The sequence below is a fragment of the Ornithorhynchus anatinus genome, chromosome 5, assembly GCF_004115215.2.
Source record: "Ornithorhynchus anatinus isolate Pmale09 chromosome 5, mOrnAna1.pri.v4, whole genome shotgun sequence".
Taxonomy (NCBI): Eukaryota; Metazoa; Chordata; class Mammalia; order Monotremata; family Ornithorhynchidae; genus Ornithorhynchus; species Ornithorhynchus anatinus.
Genome location: NC_041732.1, coordinates 29,554,901 through 29,578,827, shown reverse-complemented (window position 1 = coordinate 29,578,827; position 23,927 = coordinate 29,554,901). Strand labels below are relative to the sequence as shown.

Below are 23,927 nucleotides of genomic sequence, written 5' to 3'. Positions count from 1 at the left end.
AGCCCAATCTGCTTAGCAACCTGGTCTGTTAACTGTATAGACTGCTTCTGTAAAGGCTATGAAAAGTATGGAGAGCACTGAGGTCTTGCTCTCTGCACTTTTCCTGTCTCTATCAGCTGCAAAGATCATATCCGGCTGCAGTGCGCTCTGGACTAAAGCCACACTGTGATTCAGACAATGTGCAATTGACTATGTCCTTCAGTACACTCTCCAGAACAATTCTGCCTAGACTGTGGCCAGAAATGGAAAACAGCATCTCACAGCTTAAGGTGGCAACTTTAAAGTCTTGAGGCATTTCCTCACCATTCCTTATGCTGAAGGTCAGTTCATGGGGACATGATGATGATGAGGTCTTTTCCTTACTTGCGATTCCTGAAAGATAGCTATCAGATCCAGGAGATTTTTCCTCAAAAGTTGGAAGCTACAGTTGAACCTTCACGTTTTGGCTGCTTTGCTTTACTTTGAAAGCCCACCTTCCCGTCAGCCAAGGGAAGATATGAAGATTCATTACAGCGTTCTAGCTGAATGGGTAAGATTCCCTCTTTTGCCTAAGATGAGGATGGGTCCATTTGTGTTCCTTCGGTAGCACTCTGTAAGGTGTAAGCTTCGCAGGTGATTAGTAAACTCAGTGTGCTTTGTTGGGAGTCAATATCTCTCTATTTGTTCAGCTTTGGCATCCTCCCACTTATCTTGTGCGTTTCTTGGCTTACTCTGTATGTCACCCACAAGGTTTTTTAGGCCTCCAATTTGTTATAATCATCAAGAGCAGCAAGTGATTGTTCCTGCATTTCTGAAAGTAGTTTTTAATCTCTGAATTGTTTTCAGCAAGCCAGTCGTGTGAGATGAATGGACTAGAGACGAATGGACTACGGTGACATTCCAAGCACCTACTGAACTAAAAAAGGAGGGGCAGAATAAACTATTAAAAGCAGAGTGAAGCACAGCCTCAAGCAAGGCAAAAGAACAGTGAGCTGTTGGGAGATCATTTCTATAGTCAGATAATAATAATAATAATGTTGGTATTTGTTAAGTATTTGTTAAGTATTTGTTAACAGTGCAGAGCACTGTTCTAAGCGCTGGGGTAAACACAGGGGAATCAGGTTGTCCCACGTGGGGCTCACAGTCTTAATCCCCATTTTACAGATGAGGGAACTGAGGCACAGAGAAGTTAAGTGACTTGCCCACAGTCACACAGCTGACAAGTGGCAGAGCTGGGATTCGAACTCATGAGCCCTGACTCCAAAGCCCGTGCTCTTTCCACTGCGCCACGTACTGGTGAGCAAGGATAACATGGGTTGCTTTCTGGAGCCTTTGTGAAGCTTGAGACATCAAGAACAGACACAAAATTAGGGACAGAACAGCAAAGAATTATCTTCAGGTGCACACAGTGCAGAAAAGAGTGTCAGTCACACATCAGTCTTTTTGTCCACTTAGTTCTCTCAGTTTCGGATATGTGTTTATTCTCAGTCAATGGCTTTTCTCCAGCCATGAGTTTTTCAAGGAGTCTTCATGGCTGGAAGTTTTGATTTGTTTATTTTTTTAATCACTCAAGGATAAGGGGGGAAAAATCTCATATAGCCTCCTATGGTCATTTTTGCCCTAAAACCCTCCAGAATCATCTATTAAAATGCACTTTATATGCACTCCCTCACCCTAAGACAGGGAACCCTGAGTCGGAGAGGAAGTTGGCCTGATTATCTTCTATCTACCCCAGTGCTTGGCACACAGAAAGCACTTAGTAAATGTTAGTATTATTATTATTATTATTATAGGAGGATCCCCCCCAAAGGTTACCTATTACAGAATTCATTCAGTCATCTATGTGGAACATGGTATATCTACACTCCAGCAATTTCTCTGATTACCCATGTGCTCCCAAGTATAATTCAATACGTAGCCTTTAAAGATTCCCTCGGTTTGGATTCTGATCATTTTAGATTAGGCAGCCTACCTACACACTCAATACAAGTGATTGACCAGATATTTTTACTTTTTTATTCTAGTGTGATTTCTGTAGTTGCTTGTATTTCTGCCTGCCTTCCGGTTGTCCCGCTGCTACCTCAAACTTAAAAAGGTTCTGTGTCCAAAACAGAACTCTCTTACCCCTACTCCTACCTACCCCTGGCTTTCCCCATCACTGTAGACAGCACCACCATCCTCTGTCTCACAAACCCGTAACCACATCATTATCCTCGACTCATCTCTCTCATTCAATCCGCATATTCGATCTGTCACCAAATCCTAAATTCACCCTTCACAACATTGCTGAATCCACCTTTTCTTCTCCATCCAAACTGCTCAAGCACTTGTCCTATCCCACCTTGACTACTGCATCAGCCTACTCATCGATTTCCCTGCCTCCTGTCTCCCTCAAGTCTAGTCCATACTTGACGGTGCTGCCCAGATTGCTTTTCTAAAAAAAAGTTCAGTCCATGTTTCCCCACTCCTCAAGAACTTCCAGTGGATGCCCATCGTCCTCCGCATCAAACTGGAACTCTTTACCATTGGTTTTAAAGCCCTCAATCACTCTGTCCCCTCCTATCTTACCTGGCTGATTTCCTACAACCCAGTATGCTCACTTCCCTCTTCTAATACCAACCTACTAACTGTCCCTCGATCTCATCTACCTCACTGCTGACCCCTCACCCACCTCTTGCTTGGAAATCCCTCCCAGCTCAAATCCAACACACCACCCCCTTTCCCACCTTCAAAACTCTATTAAAATCACATCTCCTCCAAGAGGCCTTCTCTAAGTCCTCATTTCCCCTCCTGCCTCCTTTCCATGTCTCCTTTGAACTCGAATGTGTACCCTTTATACATCCGAACCTCAAATCCATACAACTTAAGTACATACTCATAATTGATTATAATGCCTGTCTCCCCCTCTACAATGTAAGCTCCTTGAAGGCAGGGAATGTGCCTACTAACTTTGTTATATTGTACTCTCCACATAGTAAACAATAAATCACACGGATTGGCATTGCCCTCCCAAGCAACTAGAACAATGCTCTGAAGACACTAATGCTTGTTTGAATATACACACTAACAATTCCAGAGTTCCTTGGAAATCTGCTGCAACCATTTGGGAACTTATGTACACTGTGCAAGACCCATTTAAGCACACTGGATAACATTTGTGTTTAAATATTTTCATGGTGCAGTGTTTCTTCCAGAATCTTCATGTGCTCCAAGTCCAGATGGCATAGGGTGCATCTGTTATCTATTATATTAACACAGCAAAAATGTTGGTTATCAAATTCCTATTTACTCATCAGGCATATATGATCATTTAATAACCATTCTGCCTCTCCCCACAGTGGCAGAAGGCCGTGGAGAAAACAGGCCTGGGGAACTGTGAGAAGGGGCAAGATGTTGGGAGAGATACCCTGCTATGGCAAGGCCAACAACTGTCTTCTATTCTCTTACAGTGTGCTCTCTCCTTAGCTCAGAAGAAGAGAAGGAAAAGAAGCCCAAAGAGCCCGACTTTCTGTGGCCTGGACTCTCAATGACCCTCTTGCCTCTTTCCCCTCAAGTTTCCTCTGAGCCAGCTCTCTCCAGCCACTTATTTCACCACCCACTGCATCCCTACCAGGATCTTTCATTGCCTTAACAAACCTATTATCAATAGTTCTTGAACACATATGCACAGAGCACTCTTCACTACTGTTCACAAAAGACTGGAAGAATGGATTTCTGCCTTCACTGAGTTCAAACTACCCAACACTTAAGAAATGGTAAACATCTAGGGGACGATAACTGCTTTGAAATCTAACTATTTTATAATGGTATTGCCTTGAGACTCTAGTTGAAAGAGTCAACTTTGCAAATTATAATCTTTCCAAATGAACTATCAGTAGCCTCCAGAGAAAGGTAATTCACAAATAATGTTGAGAAATGGGGAAGGAACACCATACTACATAAAAGCCTAGAATTTAAATTAATTAATCATTAGCAGTTAACATAAACAGGCCCTTATCTTATTTCAGGAATAAATTTGGAAATTTAAATGCTTCTAAATTACCATTGCCTGAAGAATGCAGAAAGAAGTTCCTTATACAAAAAAGGTCACCAGTGTAAAAAAAATTGTATTGCTGAATACTGGAAGACGAATACTGGAAGACTATCAGAGAAAGGTTATATTGAAGGAAGCTTTAGCTGAAATTGCAAGGTTGAAAAGGACAGTAAATTATAACAATAGAGGGATGTATATATGTACATCTATAGATCCCTAAGGAAACAATCATGGAAAATGGATAAAAGAGAACTCCGCTGGGAGGAGCTAGTCAATAACAGTTCTGCTGTTTCAGAGATTCGCTTCAGAAAATTACTCATCACTCAGTCCTTGATATCATGTGTTACAATAAAAGCCAAGTTCTGAAGGAGAGAGACAGCTAATGTCATACAATGTTATGAAGCAAAGCCAAATCCCCACCTTACTAAAAAAGACAGAAGCCATACAATTTTATTTATGTAATGCCATAAATGGCTATGACAATTTAAGCGGACTTTACCTAGTAGTGGTGACAATTTAACCCTATTTGGCCTAAGTGAAGAAAGATATTCATCTATTACATTTTGCAAAACAATGATTTAGGGGAAAGAAGTATGCCCCCAGGAAATATAGCAGAATGCCAAGTGTAGGAGGCAAGAAGAAAGATGACATGAATTTGAGTAGGAACAAAGAGAGTAAAGCTGGGTGTAGGGTGAAAATGGGCAGACAGGTGGTCAAGCCACAGTTGTGCACAGCACTGAAAATAACCAGGGAGCTGATGACTCAACGTGCATGGAAAGCCTAGCAGAGACCTGTTCCGACACTTGTCATTCAGTTTGAGTACTGCCCAATTATATAATTGGCAAAGACCCTGCGCACCATTTAAGAACAAGAGATTGTAAAAGGCCAACTTTGATGCAAACAAGGTATATTAATAAATTAGCCAAGCACAGACATGCATTGGAAGCTATAAACTCACAAAAAACTCAATATGGGCTGGGAACTTGCCTGCTAATTCTGTTGCACTGTACTCTCTCAAGTGCTTAGTATGGTGTTCTGCACATAGCGAGCGCTCACTAAATACCATCAATTGAAAAGTGTTGTTTCAGCAAGTGTATTTTTGTCTCATAACTCAATGTGGCAAAATGCCACTTTTAGAAACCTCTGGCACAAGCCATTTATGATTGGGGACCAGAAGGAAGCAAAAGGAAAGCAGGTCTGATTTCTCCAAAGCTCCCTCTTCTCCCACATTCTTCTATTCCCACCCTTGAGCATCAGGTGGAAGGAGCAGGAGCAAGAGGCATATGCCCCAAGGCTCACTGGGCAAAGGGGGAAGGGAGAAGGAAGACCCATTCAAATGGGAATTAGTTACAGCTAGCCCTATCCAAAAAAGGTGAAGGTGGCCTCCCTTACCTTCAAGAGCAGTTCCCCCTCTTGGAGGTGTAACGGGACTTGAAACCGGGCTCCCCTAGCAGTAAATTGCAGTTCACCAGCCTGGACCAAGAACACAGCAGGGTTTTTCTTTGTTCCTGCCTGGCTCCAGGGCTGGGCTGGAGTTTCCTCTTGTTGCTGGCTCCAAGACCTCACAGTGGTGAGCTGAGAACCCAGCTTACCGGACCTGGTCCAGGACACCTGTCAGGTGATCTGGCACAGACAAAGATGCCTGAACTCGGACACTGCTGTGCCACCGTTAACACTCTGGGGCCCGTAGGACCACTGCACAGGTGTCAATGCCAGAACCATCGGTCTCTTCTGCTGCCAACAGGAGCTTCCCTGGGAAGGGAGCCAGAACCAAGTACTGTTTGGCAACAGCAGCAGCAACAAAGACAACAGAGATCAAGTACTCTTGCCTCTTCCTCTCCCCGTTTCCCCACTCTCCTCAAGGGCTCTCCAAATTCTACATTTCTCAGGTCCCAAAGGTCTTAATCTGGCCCTGCTGGGATTCTTCAATTCCCAAGCTCCTTTAACTTTCCCAACGAATTGCCACTCAGTCCCCCCGCCCCAAGTCTCTGTCCAAGACACAGTTATTGATGGGCATGACTTTAAACTTAAAACGCAATTCATGTCTGACAATCACATATGCACAAAAATAAGGAATTTGGTATACATATTCTACCTTACATAGTGAGCCCTTAGTAAGCACACAATACCACAGTTATTTATATAAATCACTAGAAAGAGGTGCTACATGAGTTAGTTGGGTTTTTTTGAAGCCCTTTCCTTTCTAATGAGATTCATCACCCCAACTATGATGTGGGATAGTGTAAAAAGAATCAATGAGATAATAATATTAATGGTATTTAAGCAGCACAGATTATAGTCCTGAAATGTCTGTAATTGGATCGAGGCTCATCATCAGTCATTTATGAAGGGAGATTCCACCATCACAATATGCCAAGACATTGGATTAGATACAAACTAATCAGATCAAAAGCAGTTCCTCTCCCACATGGGGCTCACAGACTTCAAGGTCAGCAGAGCAGATAGCGTATTCCCATCATACAGATAAAGAAATAGGCACAGAGAGATTAAGTGATTTCCCCAGGTTATCCAGGTCAGCAGAAGCATAATTGGCACTAGAACCCAGATTGCCACTAAGCCACACTCCCACTCCAACTTCCAATGGTGCGGCAACATGGCCAAGCCAAAGAAAATCCAAATTCAGCGGCTCACATTAAGCTGCTTGATGTCACTGCCCCCGCCACTTTGTCACAAGCTCCATTCACATACCCTTCCAGGGTAACCGCCTTCCATCAGTACTTGAAAGACCTGTTCGAGAGCACAAGGAAAACCTACTCTGGTTGGTGCCAAATCTCTTCCTCCTGGACTGGGCAACCCCCTCCAAGGGTGGAGGTAATTTCAGAACTCACCTGGCTTAGTGAGGGCTAACCAAACTGAATTCACCTACCCCCAGGATCCGATGCCAGACCAGAACTCCCAGAGGGACACCCAATTACAGGGAAGTCTCCAGAGCTTCCATGAAGCACTCCGGATTCAGTGACCCAAGGCAGCAACTTGTGCACACACAAACCTGCGGCCCTCATTTTCTGTAGCTTTCATAGCAACATGACGGATTCCTGGCACTGCAAAGTTTTTCATGAAATGCCCTGTCTGCTAATCCATTTCAAATGGCATTGGTTCTCCTTCCACTTGCACCATCACCTTTGCTTCTCTTCAACAATTTAGTCTAATGGGGAAAACAATGAGCTAGGAATCCAAATTTTTGTGCCAATTAATTCTGCAGGGACTGAGATCTTTTGAGCTTACCTTCATGACTACTTTAAGCCAGGGAAGCCTTAAAAGGACTTGATACATATTCGATGTATTTTTCATTGTAATTACTAAGTGCCTCTATGTGCCAAGAACTTTTCTAAACACTGGGGTAGTTACAAATTAATCATGCCAGGCACAGTCCCTGTCCCACATGGGTCTCTCAATCTCAGGAGGAGGGAGAACAGGTCTTGAATTCCCATTTTTATAGCTGAGGAAACTGAGATATGGAAGTTAAGTGACTTGCCCAAGGTAACACAGCAAGCAAGTGGCACATCCGGATTTGGAACCCAGATCCTCTACTCCCAGGCCCACGGTCTTTTCAAAAGGACATGCTGCTTTTCATTGTATTACTACAGTCAACATAATTGACTACATATTTTAGAAGGGGTTTATTTATGAAAGCTGAGAATAGGAGGAAACTTTTTTTAATCTACTTTTCAAATTAGGTCTTTTTTCAATATGTTTTTCCTCAAAAAAAAAAAGAGACCTATGTTTAAAATGATCCAAATATATTAAAAAATAAGGCCTATAACAACTGCTGAATGATCTTTTACGAAAATACCCAGAAGACTGACTCGGAGGTACCAATAATGGGCAAAAGGACACAGTTTTTAGATGCCCACACCATTAGAGAGATTCAGTTATAGAATGTGGAGTATTTCAGAAGCATTTTACTACAAATGCAACATTTTTTAAATTTCAAGTATTTTTTGTTTAAACAAACATGCAATTTGATCCTGTTTGATGCTACTATAAAGAATAACTATTAGTTACAGTAAAAGCTATTTAATAATAATAATAATGATGGTATTTGATAAGCACTTAATATGTGCCAAGCACTGCTCAATACAGAATAAACAACACTGAAAATCTGGAAAAATAGACAATCAGATGGTTCATGAACCTATATGAATTTGATATCAACTATTTATTATTTAGCAATCTTTAATTATGTGAGATCCTAACAATGAAAAAAATTTGCAAACATGTCCCGTGACACTGAGGATACAGAAATGACTCATTTCGCTTTGTAGTAAGCAATACTGTAATGTACCGTTCATAGTCCAAAACAGTACCTTGGTTGGTTATTTCCTGTGTGTGTATGTGCACTCAAGCATGCACTCTTATACAGTTCTACTATCAATTACATGCTTGTCCTCCACCTCAAATAAGTTTATCAGATGCGAATATCACAGCATTTGACTGCCATTATTCTTAGTTTTGAAAACACGTAAATAAAAAGGTTTGTAGAAGTGAGCACTGGGAACTAGGGGACCTAGGTTTTTGATCCCATGTCCACCAATTGTCTGTTGGGTGATCTTTGTCGCCCCATCTCCTCAGATTCTAAAATAAAAATATCTGTTCTCCACCCTGCAACTAAAGCCCTATGTGGGACAGGGACTGGGCCCAAGCTGATCACACATAGAAATAAGCTTACCTTTTGAATTCATCTCTGTAATCTAACTTATTCATGTTCCCATCGGATTCCCTCTCTAGACTAGAAGCTCGTTGTGAACAGGGAACGTGTCTACCAACTGTTATATTTTACTCTCCCAAGAGCTCTGCACACAGTTAATGCTCAATAAATACCACTGATTGATTCCTCAATAAAACATTTCTTCCCCCAGGACCCCCTTCAGATCCCTAAGCTAATTCCTGATCTTCAGCTAAATGGTGATATACGGTACATATCAATGGACTGACTTGTATTTTACCGATACAGTGATTGCATCCTAATTCTCTCTTTCCCTCCTAACACAGGCTTCATCCGTTTCAAGTTCGATCAGAAAGAACAATTCAGATTACGGAATGAACGAGTGAGTCCCCCGACATAAAGAACGGATGAGCACCAGTCCAAGTGTGAAGACTTTGGGACCGGGAACTTATGCCAAGGACTGATTATAGTGTTCCTGATTTGTGGGTCCCACTCATTTGCCAGTTTTGCTCCCACTGGAGGAGTGGGTACAAGGAATAAGAGGGCTGGAGGGCAACAGATTAGCTAGTCAGTCAATCGTATTTATTGAGCACAATGTGTGCAGAGCACCATACTAAGCTCTTGGGCAACTAAAGTATAAACCGTAAACAGACACATTCCCTGCCCACAATGAGCTTAAAGTGCCTGCAGGACTTTTCCAAACAAAACCCATTTATGACCAAAGTGACTGCAGCATACTTCCAACTGTGGATTTTAGACTGGCATAATGAGTGTTCATTCAAATCCCTTTGGAAATCGTCCCCCGATATTCTTTGGAGATATCATTTGGGCATCTCTCACCCATGTGAAAAATTCTCCTTCCGGCCTCCGGCCTCTCACTCACACTTTTTCTCCAACTTGGAACCCGTCCGTCTCCAAATATGGCAACCATAGCTCTCTCACTGTTCAAAACCCTCTTAAAAATCCCACCCCTCCAGTGATCCTTCCCCAATTAACTCCCAGCACCCAATGTCTTACAATAAATCTACCAGCCATCTCTAGAACTTCACTGTTCATTCATTCACTCATTCAATCAGATTTACGGAGTGGTTACTGAGCTCAAGCACTTTACTAAACACTTGGAAAGTACAATACAGCAAATAATGAGAGCCATTCCCTGCCCACAACAGGCACACCTATCATTAGCACTTTGTGAATACATATCATTCGTACATTCAATTACTTATTTTGAGTGCTCTATTCGTATATATCAGGGCCATGTCAGTTCTCATTTTGTGCTTCACAAATGTGTAGTACAGTTCGCTGCACTCCAGTGGACTCTCAAAATACTATTACTATTTCTATTAATCACACTGTTAAAAAATAGCTCCCCTGAGTTCTTGAGAAAGTAGAGCCAAATATAGGACTTCAGAGGAGCCAAATGATCAGACTACTGTATACTAAAATTTTACTTTAAGATACAAGTATTTTCAATTTTTTGAAATAACGAGACCCCTTTACATTCACAAGTTAGTAATCGATGGTATTTACTGATGATCTCCATGCAGACCACTGCACGAGTTCTTGGAAGAATACATTAGAAATAAGACATGGGTCAAGCCATCATAGGGCTTTCAATTATAATGAGTTAATATCTTGCTTCAAGGTCACACAATACACCCAGCTTTTCTATCATTTTTGTTGGTCTCTCCACTTGAAATTCAAGTGCGTCTTGGTACTTCTGTATTCTCCCAAGCCCTTCATACAGTATCTAGCATTCAGTACGCACTCAATAATTATCCCAATCGACTGATAATGGAACGCAAGGGATGTGTTCTTGACAAGCCTTATGTTAAAACCCAAGCTGTGTCTGCCACTGTGTGCGCATACACGCCTACACACATACACGTATTTCTTCAAACACCAAATCATGCTCTATCTAGACAAAACCCTGTTGTTGGAAGAATGTTCCCCAATACTGCCATCGCATTCTAGTCAAAATGCACAGAGAAAACATATTTTATATTGGAACTGAGTATCCGAACCTCTTACTGAAACTCAGAAGCCTCATCAGCATGAACTACTTACAAGAAGATTTAAAGTAAACTAGGCTGTCTTTCAGATGTCTCCAGCCATCTGATGGATGAGGTTGATTCGCTTGCAGTACCAAGATCCAAGGTGCAACTACAGCACTGCAAGCATGGTTTTAAGATGGGGGTAGAAAATAATAAGGGAAAAGACGATGGATCCCCCAAATCAAAAGGTGAACAAAGAGAAATTAGACCAAGATTGGCCAGAAGAGTAGTCGTGTGCTGTGAAGTGATGGACATCCTTACGGTTTCCATTGGTGGATTTGCTGGGGGGTTGTGGATGGATGTCTGCAAGCTGGTAACTTTTCAAAAGGGCAGATGTGGGAAGGTCATCCCAGAATTGAGCCTACAAGAAGTCAGCTCAAAAAGGAGCCTCGAATCATACCTGCAAGTTAGACTGTTAGCAGCAGCAGCTAAGAGAACCTTGCAGCAGTCAGCAATGTGCACAGCACACATCAATCCATGCGGGCAGTCAATGAATTGCTTGAAATGTTCAGTAACTATTCCCTCGGTTTCCGAAAGTGAGTAAAATGAGTTGTGCAATTAGTCATTCCCCCAGCTAACTGGAGGATCTGAATTTTTTTTTGTTGTTTTTTTACTGTTAGGCTACTGTACATACACGCTCAGTGGTTTGCAAGTTGCACAGAGTCTGCAGTCACACCATGGGGTGACAGGGCTCAGGCCTGACCCTCAAGGAGACCCTCAGGCCACACATCGCTCTCATATCTAGGGAAGTGGATTTATCAGGCTGTCCTTCCTTCCTTGAGTGCAGCTTGCAAGCCACAGTTTAGCCACCATGCTACGTAAGTCTAAGGACCTAATAGTCGAAGAAGTCAGAGTCATGTGCTGTGCAAATAATTTATTGCACAACTATTTACTCATTTTCATATAAAATGAAGAGTTAACACTTCAGGCTCTGCCTCCTCTCCCCAGGACAACGCCCTGCCTTGCCCTAGCCTCCTGAGTCGGAGCAACAAAAACTACTATTTTAAGCCACGGCCCAGGCAGCGTTGTAGCCTGTGGGGAAAGGAAATTGCCAGGGCACTGACCTAAAATAAAAAGGCCCATGCTGACCCTGCCAGGGAATGAAGCAGCATGCTGGAGAGGTGGTCAGAGGCACCCACTTCTCTGGCCTTGGTAAAACATTCCAATCCTTCCCCACTCCCTTCCTGAAGAACACTTCCTCCCAAGGTCACCCAGTCAGTGGTTAGGACTTCTCAAGCTAGCATTATTTCGGCTTAGACCATACAGTATACTGTTTCTTCCACTGCCCTAAAAACTGGGCGAACTTAATCTTTTGAATACCTCAACGCCAAACCTTTGATCTTGCTTTGACTTTTCTAGATCAGAGAAGGAACAAACCATCTCAGAATTCAGAATCAATCACGAACACGTTCCAATTACCAATTCTGTAAATGTTAAAAATCAAGTGATTAGCAGAGGCGATTGACTTCTGGGTTGATAAATGGCAGGACCAGTTCAATCCACTACAATGACCTCCAGAGGATTTGATAGATGTAGTCTCCCTTTCCTGAGTGGAAGAGGCAGTGTGGTCTAGTGGATACAGCATGGGTCTGGTTGTCCAAAAGACCTAGGTTCTAATTCCAGCTCCAACAGTTGTCTGCTGGGTGACCTTGGGCAAGTCACTTTACTTCTCAGTGCCCGTTACCTCATCTGTAAAATGGGGATTAAGACTGTGAGCCCCACATGGGACATGGACTGTGTCCAATCTCACTTTTATCTGCCCCAGAATTTAGTACAGTGCCTGAAACAGAGTAAGCACTTAAATATAAAAAAATAGTTCTGATATAAAGATGGATAAAACTGAGGGTTTGGAACATGAGGGATGAGAAAATAATGAATGAATGTAAGTATGCACTGTCAGTCACTTTGATAGGAGCTTTCTTGGAAGGTGGATTTTCACCTATTTGGGGAGACATTTAAGATTATCATCATTCCCTCTTCTATCTCTTGTAATGCTATGGAGATCACATCCTTCACCACACAATATGTATGTGTACACATTTTTTTTCAAACTGCTCTTACTACATGGACTGGTGAAGGTGGAAGAAGACAAGGCCTCGGAGGAGGGAAGGCAGTTGGCTAAAGAGGGAAAAGAAGGATAAAGAGAAGAAAAAAGAGGGAAGAGAAGAAAATGTTTGAGAAGAGAGTGTCAAATGGTTATAACATAGCTAGGAACATAAAACTATTAAATAAACCACCAGCAAACCCTGACATCCATTTCAGGCATGGAGCATGGGATGAGAATATCAGGATAAAATCTGCAGATTTGATTCACTCCAAAACTGCTACTTCCACTTTAAAGTGATAAAAAATATTTCCTGTTTCAGAAATGAAGTTTGAAATTCAGGCATGTATGCAGTGCTAGCCGGCCAGACATTTCACCTCAACCTGGCACCTACTCATGTTAAAATAATGTGGTGGTGCTCGATGCTTAATTAGACTCTGTTATTTAGCCAACCTGAGAAGTGAATAATTTTACAAAGCCCTAAATAAAGCAAATCTTGATCAGAGCAATAATTGTAATCGCTCGCCAAACCTGACCCAGAGCAAACAGGCTTCAAGTGTTAAGATGATAAGCCCCTGGAGGGCAGTCATTGTGATTTACACTAAGTTCTGCCATAATGCTCGTTATCATTATCCATTTATTATTCAATCCTATTTTTAGTGCTTACTGTGTGCAAAGCACTGTATTAAGTACTTGGAGCACTGTACCCATTTGCACTAGAAGCTGATGACAGAATTGGGGAAGCCATCAAGATACGAGATAGGGCATTGTACAAAACACCCGTGAGCAGGCACACAGTAGTACAATGCAAGTTCTCCTTAAAAATGCCATTCTGCAAGAACAGAAACCTCATGTTATATGGAAGCCGGGTCTAATTTTGAATGGTCCTGCTACTAGACTTCTTCAGAGGGCTCCACCAATACCCCGCACTATTCTACTTCTTCCAGAATGAATGCTGTCTTGCGCTTGGAAACTCGACCCCTGGAGCCTAGCTTCACAAGAATCTGCCTGCTCCGCTAGACCAACGTAGCTGGATTCTGATGCCAGGCCACCTGGACAGTAATGCTTCCAGCAGGTCTAAAGGTTGACAGTTGGAGGAAAGTGAAGCCATCTTTAAGCAGCTCCTGCACATCAAAAGAAAGACACCCAAGTTGTTTCCGATTCATTGATAAGGGAACTGTTTACTCTTCAATCAAGGGTATTTATTAAGTGCTTATTTATGTGCAGAACACTGTCCTAAGCCCTTGAGAGAGTACAACAGAGTTGATAGGAGGAAAAGGTTTTCCACCAATGTGCTAGGTTGTGGAAGGGATTCCGAGGAAGTAGGGACACTAATAATGTTAGGGTGAAGACTACAGTTTTACAAGAATCCCATGAAGAAGTCAAAAGAAGAGTTTCATGGTTTGGTTAAAATCAAGTATGAAAAGTCTCAGGGGGTGAAATAATATCAAAGCAAGACAGTGACAAAGCTAGGAATAGAAACTAAAGACGGATGTGCTGTCCTCTGATCTTATCAGACCTCCATCCCTTGCTGGAGATCCAGTCAAGAAAAGAATCTAAATGCTAGAACTTAAATTTCAGGTGCTAATTTTTTTTTTTAAAGGTGATTGTTCTGTTTTTTGCTGCCTGCTCTCAACTGTTGCTTGGCCACAGCCCAAAGTCTCAAAATTAGATTAATGAATTAGACAAAAGCATATGTGGTTGTGTTCACCAATAAAGTAGATGGTGCTATTTTAGAATCCTGACAACTTTAAAGCGGCTTTGTTGTAAAACTGAAATCTTGCCATATGCACATTTTGCTTCAATTGAAGTTACTTAGCTTCTTCTACACAAGAAAATGTGTCTGGAATAGTAATGAACAATACTCCTTCTTACTAATGTGCTCTGCACATAGTAAGCGCTTAACAGATACCAAGAGTATTAATATAAACTTGCACTAAAAGGTCATGTTTCAAGACTGAGGTTGTTGTTTTCATCATCTCTCTCTTTAGACAGATGGTTGGACCTCACTGATATTACCTTCCAAAATTTGAATGTGTTTTTAACAGCTCAGCCCTCTTACTCAAAGGGTTTCATATCAACATTTTATGAAAACACTGAACATATTTGGCTTAATCTGTACTTTTGCCCGATTCTACCTCTGTTTCTTTAGTGATGTTTCACTTACTGCAAAGGGCCTTAAACTGAGTATCACTCAGCATTTTTAAAAACTGTTTGAATCGGAAACAAAAACAAAAAATCCAGTATAGATGTGCTGAATGCAAAACCAATTACACCATCTTTGTGGGTTGGGGTAGAGGAGAATGTGTTAAATTCTTATGAAAAAACATATCCTAGCCCTTTACAAAAACAATCAAAATTTTACAAACAGGGGCAGTTCTTTCATTGAAATATTCCATGGATTACAATAGATGAAACTGTTTACAATAGGCTAACTTCTGTAAGCCTTCAAGCCCCACAGCACATATGGACATATCTGTAATTTATTTATTTACATTAATGTCTGTTTCCCCGTCTAGACAAGCTTGTTGTGAGCAGGGAATATGTCTGTTATATTGTACTCTCCCAAGCACTTAGTACAGTGCACACAGAAAGCACTCAATAAATACGACTGACTGATTACACTAGAATTCCCTAACTTCCCTTTCACATATGCTTTTATTTATAAGGACCCTAATATTGTGCTTTTGCTCCGCCAATAGTCCGCAATTGAGCAGGACAATGTTTTGGTTCAGGAATTCAATCAAATTAGGTTTGAGCAATTGAATGTTGTAAATGTTTTAAAGAAATTTAACTTTCCCTTTGAGAAACATTTTGGTTCATCTTTCCTTGAAGTTAATGATGTTTTTAAAAACACACCCTTTTTTCAAGTCTTTCCCTAAAAGTCATGAGGTGTTAAGAACCACAGAAAATGTCTTAAAATTGGTTATCAAAATTATTATTAATAACAATAATGACTGAGGTTTGTGTTAAGCATCTACTATGTGTCAAGTATTGTACTATGCGTTGTGATAAATACAAGATGATCAGATTGGATATGCTTTGTGTCCTACATAGGGCTCACAGTCTAGGTAGAATGGAGAACTGGGATTAATTCCCATTTTACGGATGAGGAAACTGAGGCACAGAGAAATTAAGTGACTTGCCCAAGGTCACAAACCAGATAAGGGGCAGTCAGAAGTAGAACCCTGGTCCTCTGACTCCCAAGCCCGTGCCTTTTCAACAAGGCCAGCCTGCTTTCTAATTAACCAAATATTACAATTGAAGTACTCTGAAATATACATGAAAATAATTTCATTTACTCTGAATAAAAGGATTTATGTTTGCACAACAAATTTCCCTAAAAAAGTTCAAAATTCTAAACTACTCGGAGCCCAAAACCACTGAAATTTTAAGTTATTCTATCTATTTAAAAGTAATTGGATAAATACAACTTCCAGAAATAGAGATTTACTCGCTACACATGGGATAGTTGTTTGGAATAGTTACTATATATCGCTCATTCATCGGATACGATATCAGATACTATTATGGGCTTGAACAACACCCAGTTTAAAATAATACTTCTATCTAATTCCCACAAGCATTCGCCAGACATAAATAAGCTATGCTATTCAGAAATCTGTAACAGCCACTTAATTTCAATCTGCAGCTTCACTGCTACAACCAGTTTACAAAAATATAACTATTTAATAGTAACTAATTATCCATATTTCAGGAACTTCAAAGGGAAGTATCAATCTTTAGAAATTTGGGCAGAGGAGACGGTGGTTCAACCATACTTCAAATGTATGAATTCATTTCATAAATGAAATACTCACTAGTCTCTTTTGTATTTTATAGCCCTCAGGCAATCCTCAAATTCAATTTTAAAACTCAAGAGAGAATGGGGTTGGACTCAGTTACTCTCACAACGCTCATCTGTTCACTTCTCCACTTGGGAGCCCATGAAAAAATCTGTTTCTACTAGGCTTCAGAATCCAGGAGGGTTCTCTCCTGGATATATAAAATAATCAAATTGGATACACTTCATGTCCTACATAGGGCTCACAGTCTAAATAGGATGGAGAACTGGTATTTAATCCCCATTTACAGATGAGGAAACTGAGGCACAGAGAAATTAAGAGAAATTAAATTAAGGTTTGGAAAACAAATCGTAGCAGGCACTGATGCCTTCTCTAGTAAAGGAGCCAAGGGACAGCGGTGGTAAGGCCCAGGAGAGAAGTCTGTCACTCAAGTGAAGCGGTTTCACTGATCCAAAGTACTCCTCCCTCCAGACCCACGGCCTGGGAGTCAGAAGGACCTGGGTTCTGATCCCAGCTCTGATACTTGTCTGCTTATACCTTGGGCAAATCTCCTCACTTCTCTGGGCCTCAGTTACCTAATCTGTAAAGTGGGGATTAAGACTGTAGCCTTTAAGATTACAATCAGTGTCCAACCTGATTAGCTTGTATCTACCCCAGCACTTAGAACAGAGTCTGGCACAAAATAAGCGCTTAATATTCTCCAAATGCTAACATTAATCCAATAGGATAATATGTACATCCACTATTTTCTTGGTCCAGTAATTTTAGGTGAACAATTTTTGCCATTTTCCATTTATATATCCCTTAAATTACTGATCAAAGAAAAAAATCATCTCGATTCTATGAGATCCCTTGATCACCTATTTAGTCCACAATGATTAATGCCTCAGATCGGGTCTATATGAGAAAAATACCACTACTGTTAATCCAGTAACAGAAAGTCCTATACTTGGTAAACACTAGTGTTGATCTTAACCTTCTCTCTTAAGGACCTAAATCTATTCTCACACTGTTGGTATTTGACGGTGCTTTCTGCAAGAAAGCTATGCAAATATATCATGATAATTCCTTTGGGTATAATTCTCAACTTAATTCAGACTTTGATTGGCTCACCTTAGATGCCTGGCTTTGCTCCTCTCAAACAACTCCCTTACTAAATAATTTTGATTTCTTCCAGATTTTCTAATTTTGTGGTACTTGAATTTTTACCATTATGTTCATGTAATCAAAACTCAGATCTTATCACTGCTATCAGATTCAATGCAAAGAAGTCCCCTAAAATCAGCTCTCATGGAAAGTCTGGTATTTAGCTTCTAAGTCCCAGCAAATGTTGCACGTTATGGAGCCCTGTACTTCTCCAATGAATATACAATGCAAATCGCTATCAAAATTCTCACCAGTTTATCCAAGCAAGGGATTGTTTTGGAGGATTGGCTGCTGAGCATGATTGAATTAAAGGCACTTTCGTTCCACAGCTCAACTGAAATGAAATGTAATGTAAATTAAATGAAAGCCTACCTGCAGAAAAGCTAGCTGATTTCTTAAATCAGAATTTTAAAAATTTGAATAATCTATTCCTAACAGGTAAAAGCTGTTTTCAGGATTTCTAATTCAATTTAGAATACTGTACCCTTGATTGCAAATTGCTACTGGGATATGGGGAATAAACCATTTTAATTTACAAAGTAATTCTCCATAGACCTGTCCAGCAGCACTTTTGGGGGGGGGGGATGGGAGGGAAGAAGGTGGAGGATTAAAGGCAGTAAAAGCCATCAGTAATCTGTGTTCTAACCAATGTCCAAGTTCACATTCATAAGCCATTCGATTCCCATCTTTGGCCTTGGCAGACTGCAGAACACACTGGTTTTTTTTTAGAATGATATTCATTTTGAGGAGAACCTTTATTCTCAGAGCTTTTAACTACAAAATTATCCTACATTGAAACAAAAGTGCTTCCCTCATTTTTATTTTAAGACTTCTATATAAATTATGATGATAAAGCCTGAGCTACGCTAGAGCATTCTATCTAGTATGTATTCCAGCAAAATTAAAATCCAATAACTCAAGACTCATTTAATTACTAGTTTAAATTATCCTCACAAACTAGCACAGTAAATAGCCTCAATATTAATGAAAAATACTCAACCCATATAGATTACCATATAAAAATATCTAAGTATCTGGAAAAAAGCAAAATTGATCACATTCCATAACAATGTCATACTTAAATGAAGCTCGGAAAATTTAAAAAATCTGGCCGCTATTGGTGTCAGGAAGTTTCATTCCAACTAAAGGAGAATACCAGAGCTGGGCACTTCTTTCTCCCCCATTCATAAGCTCTTTCCCGGCATCAACAAGGGGTACACGGCATTATCTTTCACAAACCCAGACTTCAGAGGTTTGAAAAACAAATAGTAGCAGGCACGGATGACTTCGCTAGTAAAGGAGCCAAGGGAAAGAGGTGGTAAGGCCCAGGAGAGAAGTCTGTCACTGAAGTGAAGCAGTTTCACTGCTCCAAAGTACTCCAGTACTATGTAACACTCATGTGATCCCATCAAATTATTTTGCCTACCAAAAAAAATAAAATAAGCCCAAGACACAAATCCAGGAAAGTGTCTGCTCTGAAATTCAATAATAGCCATTCAGTAAAGAACACTTCACAAAATAATTTTTACACATTAACATTTGCTATTACAAAGCATTTCTCTTAAGCATCTCATAGCAAGAAGAAAAAAAAAATTGTGCTACACACTGTTGTGTGTATGTCAGGTACCTAAAAAAAAGCACAGTTTTTGCTTCCTACCCCCAGTCAGGGAGCTTTCCCAAGGGTCCTTAATAGGGAGAATTTTGGGATTATGTGCTTGGTCAAGCATGAGCTGTAACTCCAAACACCAGTGGAATCGGAAGGACCTGAGTTCTAATCTAATCTACTACCAAGGACATAGAAAAAGCAAAAGCATTTTTCTGAATTTTAAGTGCTCTGAAGTCTTTCCTGTATATTTCAGAAATGGGGGAGGGGTGGGGTGAGAGGTCTGGAGTGAGGGAGAATGGGGAATACGGTGCTAACAAATAGGAATTTGATTGACCATGTTCAGTCAGCCAGTTTATTCTCAGCTTCCACTTTCACACTGGGAATAACTTGGAATAATTTTAGATTTGCCAACTGAAAAAAATTTAATTTTATGACGTTACCAACCTCACTGGCACCTTAACGGGCAAGGCAGACCACTGATGAAATATGTAACTCTGAAACTCACACTAACCTGTACTGCCTCCCAAACTGGAAGATGTAAAATTACAAAGGACTCACCTTGCTTTGGCTTTTTGGTTTTGTTTTTGGTTTTTTTTAATCACAGGAACTGACAAAAAAAAAAAATAGCACATCTCCAAAACCCACCGTTTTACAACATTTCAGGGATCAGCACCGTTAAATCTCAATTCTTAAAAATGAAAGGCAAAACAGTCACAAAGCCATTACTGGACAATATAAGAATCTGTGATCTGGATTCAACAGTTTTTTTTAATGATATGGCCTGCTTACGCTAACCCTCTGACTGAAATTTTTCCCAAATTATTTAACTTTGGGGGGCAGTAAGTGGAATCCTCATGAGGGTTTGTGTGATCGTCCCATCCTTTCTATTGTGGCTGCTCTGGTACTCTGCGAGAAAGGATGAACAGTAATACGCCAAATCAACATGAACGCCAAGCAACGGGCAAGCAGAGATGATAACTATATTTGGAAAACCCAATGTTCTTTTATTGTTAGTTACCTAATGATTTAATGTATATCAACAGTTTCTCCAATTCAATACATTTACAAATTATAAATAGATCAGGAATTTAGATCTGATTTCCATTCTTTAGACTATTTGACAGAACCATTATTGAAATTAATGACACAAAAATTTTAATAAAATTGAAAATACAGTTTAAAGAATATTCAAAAAGGACACTACCAGAATCGAGTGATTTATACTACTTTTAATCCTAAACCGTGAGATGCATTCATTCCGGTGATGTTCCAACGCCCAACTTCATCACAGCAGTTCGGATGCTTCCCAAACCATTATTTTCATCTCTACCACGGGAAAAGGAGTAAATCTCCAGTCCCCAAAATGAAGTCGTGAAAGGGCTGCACATCTGATCCTCAAAATTCTCAATTCTCAGTTTTGATTGTCGTGAGCGAAATGGCATTTATTGTGTTTTCCACAGTTGGTCTCCTACCTCTCTAAAGGCTGTTGGAGTGGCTGCCAAGATAAGAGAGATTAAAAGGCAGACAACTGTAGCATTTAACAGATGCCAAAACACCACAGCTGGATTCTTAAAGTCAAAGTGCCCTTCCCGGCTGTACACCTAATCACAAACTTAGAAAACACTCTCATCCACCTACCAACAAAAAAAGTGTCTACAGTAAAAATGAGGTGTTTCCCCCCCACCCCGCCACACCTAATCGGTCTAGAGAGAAAAAAGAATGCTTTTGGTAGAAGAGTCTTTATCTAGAGATAGTCCAGCAAAGCCTAGCACCCTCGACTTTGTAGTGTGCCCAGCTTCTTATGGTGAAAATGAGGTTGCCTTTTCCCCAGACCTAATCGGTCTATAGAGAAAAAAGAATGCTTTTGGGAGAAGAGTCTTCATCTAGATAGTCCAGCAAAGCCTAGCACCCTCGACTTTTTTTCCCCCACGCCTAATCGGTCTAGAGAGAGAAAAGAATGCTTTTGGGAGAAGAGTCTTTACCTAGAGATAGTCCAGCAAAGCCTAGCACCTTAGACTTTTTAGTGTGCCCAGCTTAACTTTCGGTGAAAATGAGGTTGTTTTTTCCCCACACCTAATCGGTCTAGAGAGAGAAAAGAATGCTTCTGGGAGAAGAGTCTTTACCTACAGTTAGTCCAGCAAAGCCTAACACCCTCGACTTTGTGGCGTGCCCCACTTCTTTGCCCCCGGGGAGGTTTGTGACAAATTTCCACCCTTTACACGCCCCTCGAAAGTCCTGGAGTGGCTCTTTTAGGAAGAGAGGGTGATTTTCCACCCCTCCACTCTACGAGCTGGTAATGCCTGACCGTTTCCTATCCCCGCATCTCCCCCGTCCTATTCCAAAAGTAACGCCAGGGTCAAGGCGAAAGTTTCCACCGCCCTCCAAGTGGGTGGAAATCCTTGGCGTGGCCGGTCGGGGAGGGCAGGGAAGGCGCTTTACTTTCTAACTCTGCCCTTTCATTCAATAGTGTTTATTGAGCGTTTACTATGTGCAGAGCACTCTACTAAGCGCTTGGAATGGACAAACCGACCTCCTCCAGCGGGCACTGCCAGTAGGGCGGCGGCCTGGGCCCTTCCCTTCATTCGCTCCATTTTGACGTACTGAGCGCTGGCTGCCCACCGAGCACTGTGCTAAGCGCTGGGGAAAGCCCACTAAGACCCTAAAGGGGGACAATCCCGGGCCTCCGCGGCCTCGCGGTCTAGAAGGGGCGGGGAGACGGACATCAATACAAATAATCAGACATCTGTCCGGAGAAGACGATGAATCTGGAGTCATCTTCTCGCTTTCTGGTCATTCGATAGTATTTATTGAGCGCCTGCTATGTGCAGAGCACTGTACTAAGCGCTTGGGATGGACAAATCGGGAAGAGAATCGGTCACCTGTGGGATGCCCGACGCGGCCCTCCCGACCCGCCCACCTGCCAGGGCCGCTTTCCCGCTTCATTCATTCACTCAGTCGTATTTATTGAGCGCTCACTAGGTGCGGAGCACTGGACTAAGCGCTCGGAGTGGACGATTCGGCCACATGTACAGTCCCTGCCCACTGACGGGCTCCCAGTCGGACCGAGCCACACTCCCAATTCCCCCTCCTCCCTCTCCAAACTCAGCAACTCCCCCCTCCCCCCCCCCAGAAAAAAATCCCCCAAAAGAAGGGTGCTTTGCCCATAGTTAGCGCTTCATACCATTATTCTTATTCAATCCAATTCCCCCGCCCGCCAGGGCCACCCTGGGCGAAAGGCAGACGACGTGCACGGGAATGTCCTGACCGGCCGCAGGTAAAAGCCCATTTTCCGGCGGCCGGCCGGAGAGGCAAGCTAAAAAAAAGAAAGGCCACATTGCTCCTCCAGGGCCCGACCTCCCAAGCCCGCTCCCGACCTTTGACCCCGCCGACTAACGGCGAGCAGCGAGAGCCCACCGCCCTCCAACAACTTTCCAATGCGTCCGTTCGGGGGCATCGAGGGAGCCGCTTCCTAGGTGCAGAGGACTGTACCCACCCCTCCAAAGACGGGGAGAGGCGCGGGCACCCCCCAGTTCTCTCCTCCAAGCCGCCCCCCCTTTTCTTTATCCCATCCCCCCGACCTCGCCCCCTATTTCCCTGCAAGGCCCCGAAGCTCCTTCCCCCTCCCTCCTATGCCCCCCCCCAGGACTGAGCGCGCCCCAACCCGGCCCCTTGCACCGACCTTACCTCCAGGCCGCCTTAAGAGCCTCCTCCTCTCCCTCTGCCTCCCTCTTTATCCAGCTTCTCCCCCCCCCCCCCCCCCCCGCGTCCCCTTGCCACCTCCATCCTGACCCAGGGCAGGGCCCTGGCTGGGGCTGGGGGCTCCTCGGGTCCCCTCCTCCGGGCCCCGGGGGGCTCCTCCCGCCACGCCCGCACACTACCCCCCATCCACACCATCCCCTCCACCGGGGCCCGACTTACCGCGTCCCCCCGCGGGGCTGGCGCGCACACAACACAACAACACAACGCACACACAACCCGCAGCTCTGCCCGGAGCCTCCTCCAGCTCGGGACTCACTGGGACATCAGCGCATTGATCCCGCTCCGGGGGCTATTTTTAGGAGAAGGGGCCCGGCCGGGCCGGAACTTTTCCTCGGGCCTTCTGCGCGTGCGCACTGGAGGGCGACGTCGCCCTGATGTCCTTCCGCCCCGGCCCCCCCTCCCGCACCTTCCGTTGCTCTGAGATTCCCTTCTCCGGTTCTGGCGGAAGGGGCCGGACGGGTGGAAGGGTGTGGACCTCGGGAGAAGCGAGTTTTCGCCCCCCGTGGCGCTGAGATGAGCCGCCCCGGCGGGGGACTATTTTTCTCCGCCCAATCACCCCGCCCAGGAAGGAGACGGCGGCGAGGTGGCGCCGGGGAATGGAAGAGGTGGATTGGTTTAGTCTCAGAGGGGACGTGTCCTCCGCGGAGGGGGAAGGGTCAGTCCGGTTGTCGGCCGGCGCTGTCGACGGGCCGTCCCGGACCCCGGGCCCCGTCCCCCTCCGCCCCTCCGCCCCGGGCCGGCCCGACCGGAGCGCCGTCGGCCGGCCGAGTGACGGGGGCGTCCGCCAATCACGGTGCGAGACGAGGGCGGCCA

The 23,927-nt window shown here is 43.0% G+C and overlaps 1 protein-coding gene across 4 annotated transcripts in view; it reads right to left on the bottom strand.

The window, feature by feature from the left end:
• MEF2A (myocyte enhancer factor 2A) overlaps positions 1-23,467 on the bottom strand; it is a 176,794-nt gene extending 153,327 nt beyond the window's left edge. The window contains exon 1 of one of the 4 annotated variants that reach the window (XM_029064413.2): positions 23,274-23,467. The gene's annotated coding sequence lies outside the window, so the exon portion shown is untranslated. The remainder of the gene's footprint in view (positions 1-23,273) is intronic. The other 3 variants (XM_029064416.2, XM_029064415.2, XM_029064417.2) reach the window with 3 other exon arrangements.
• Positions 23,468-23,927: the final 460 nt, after the last annotated feature.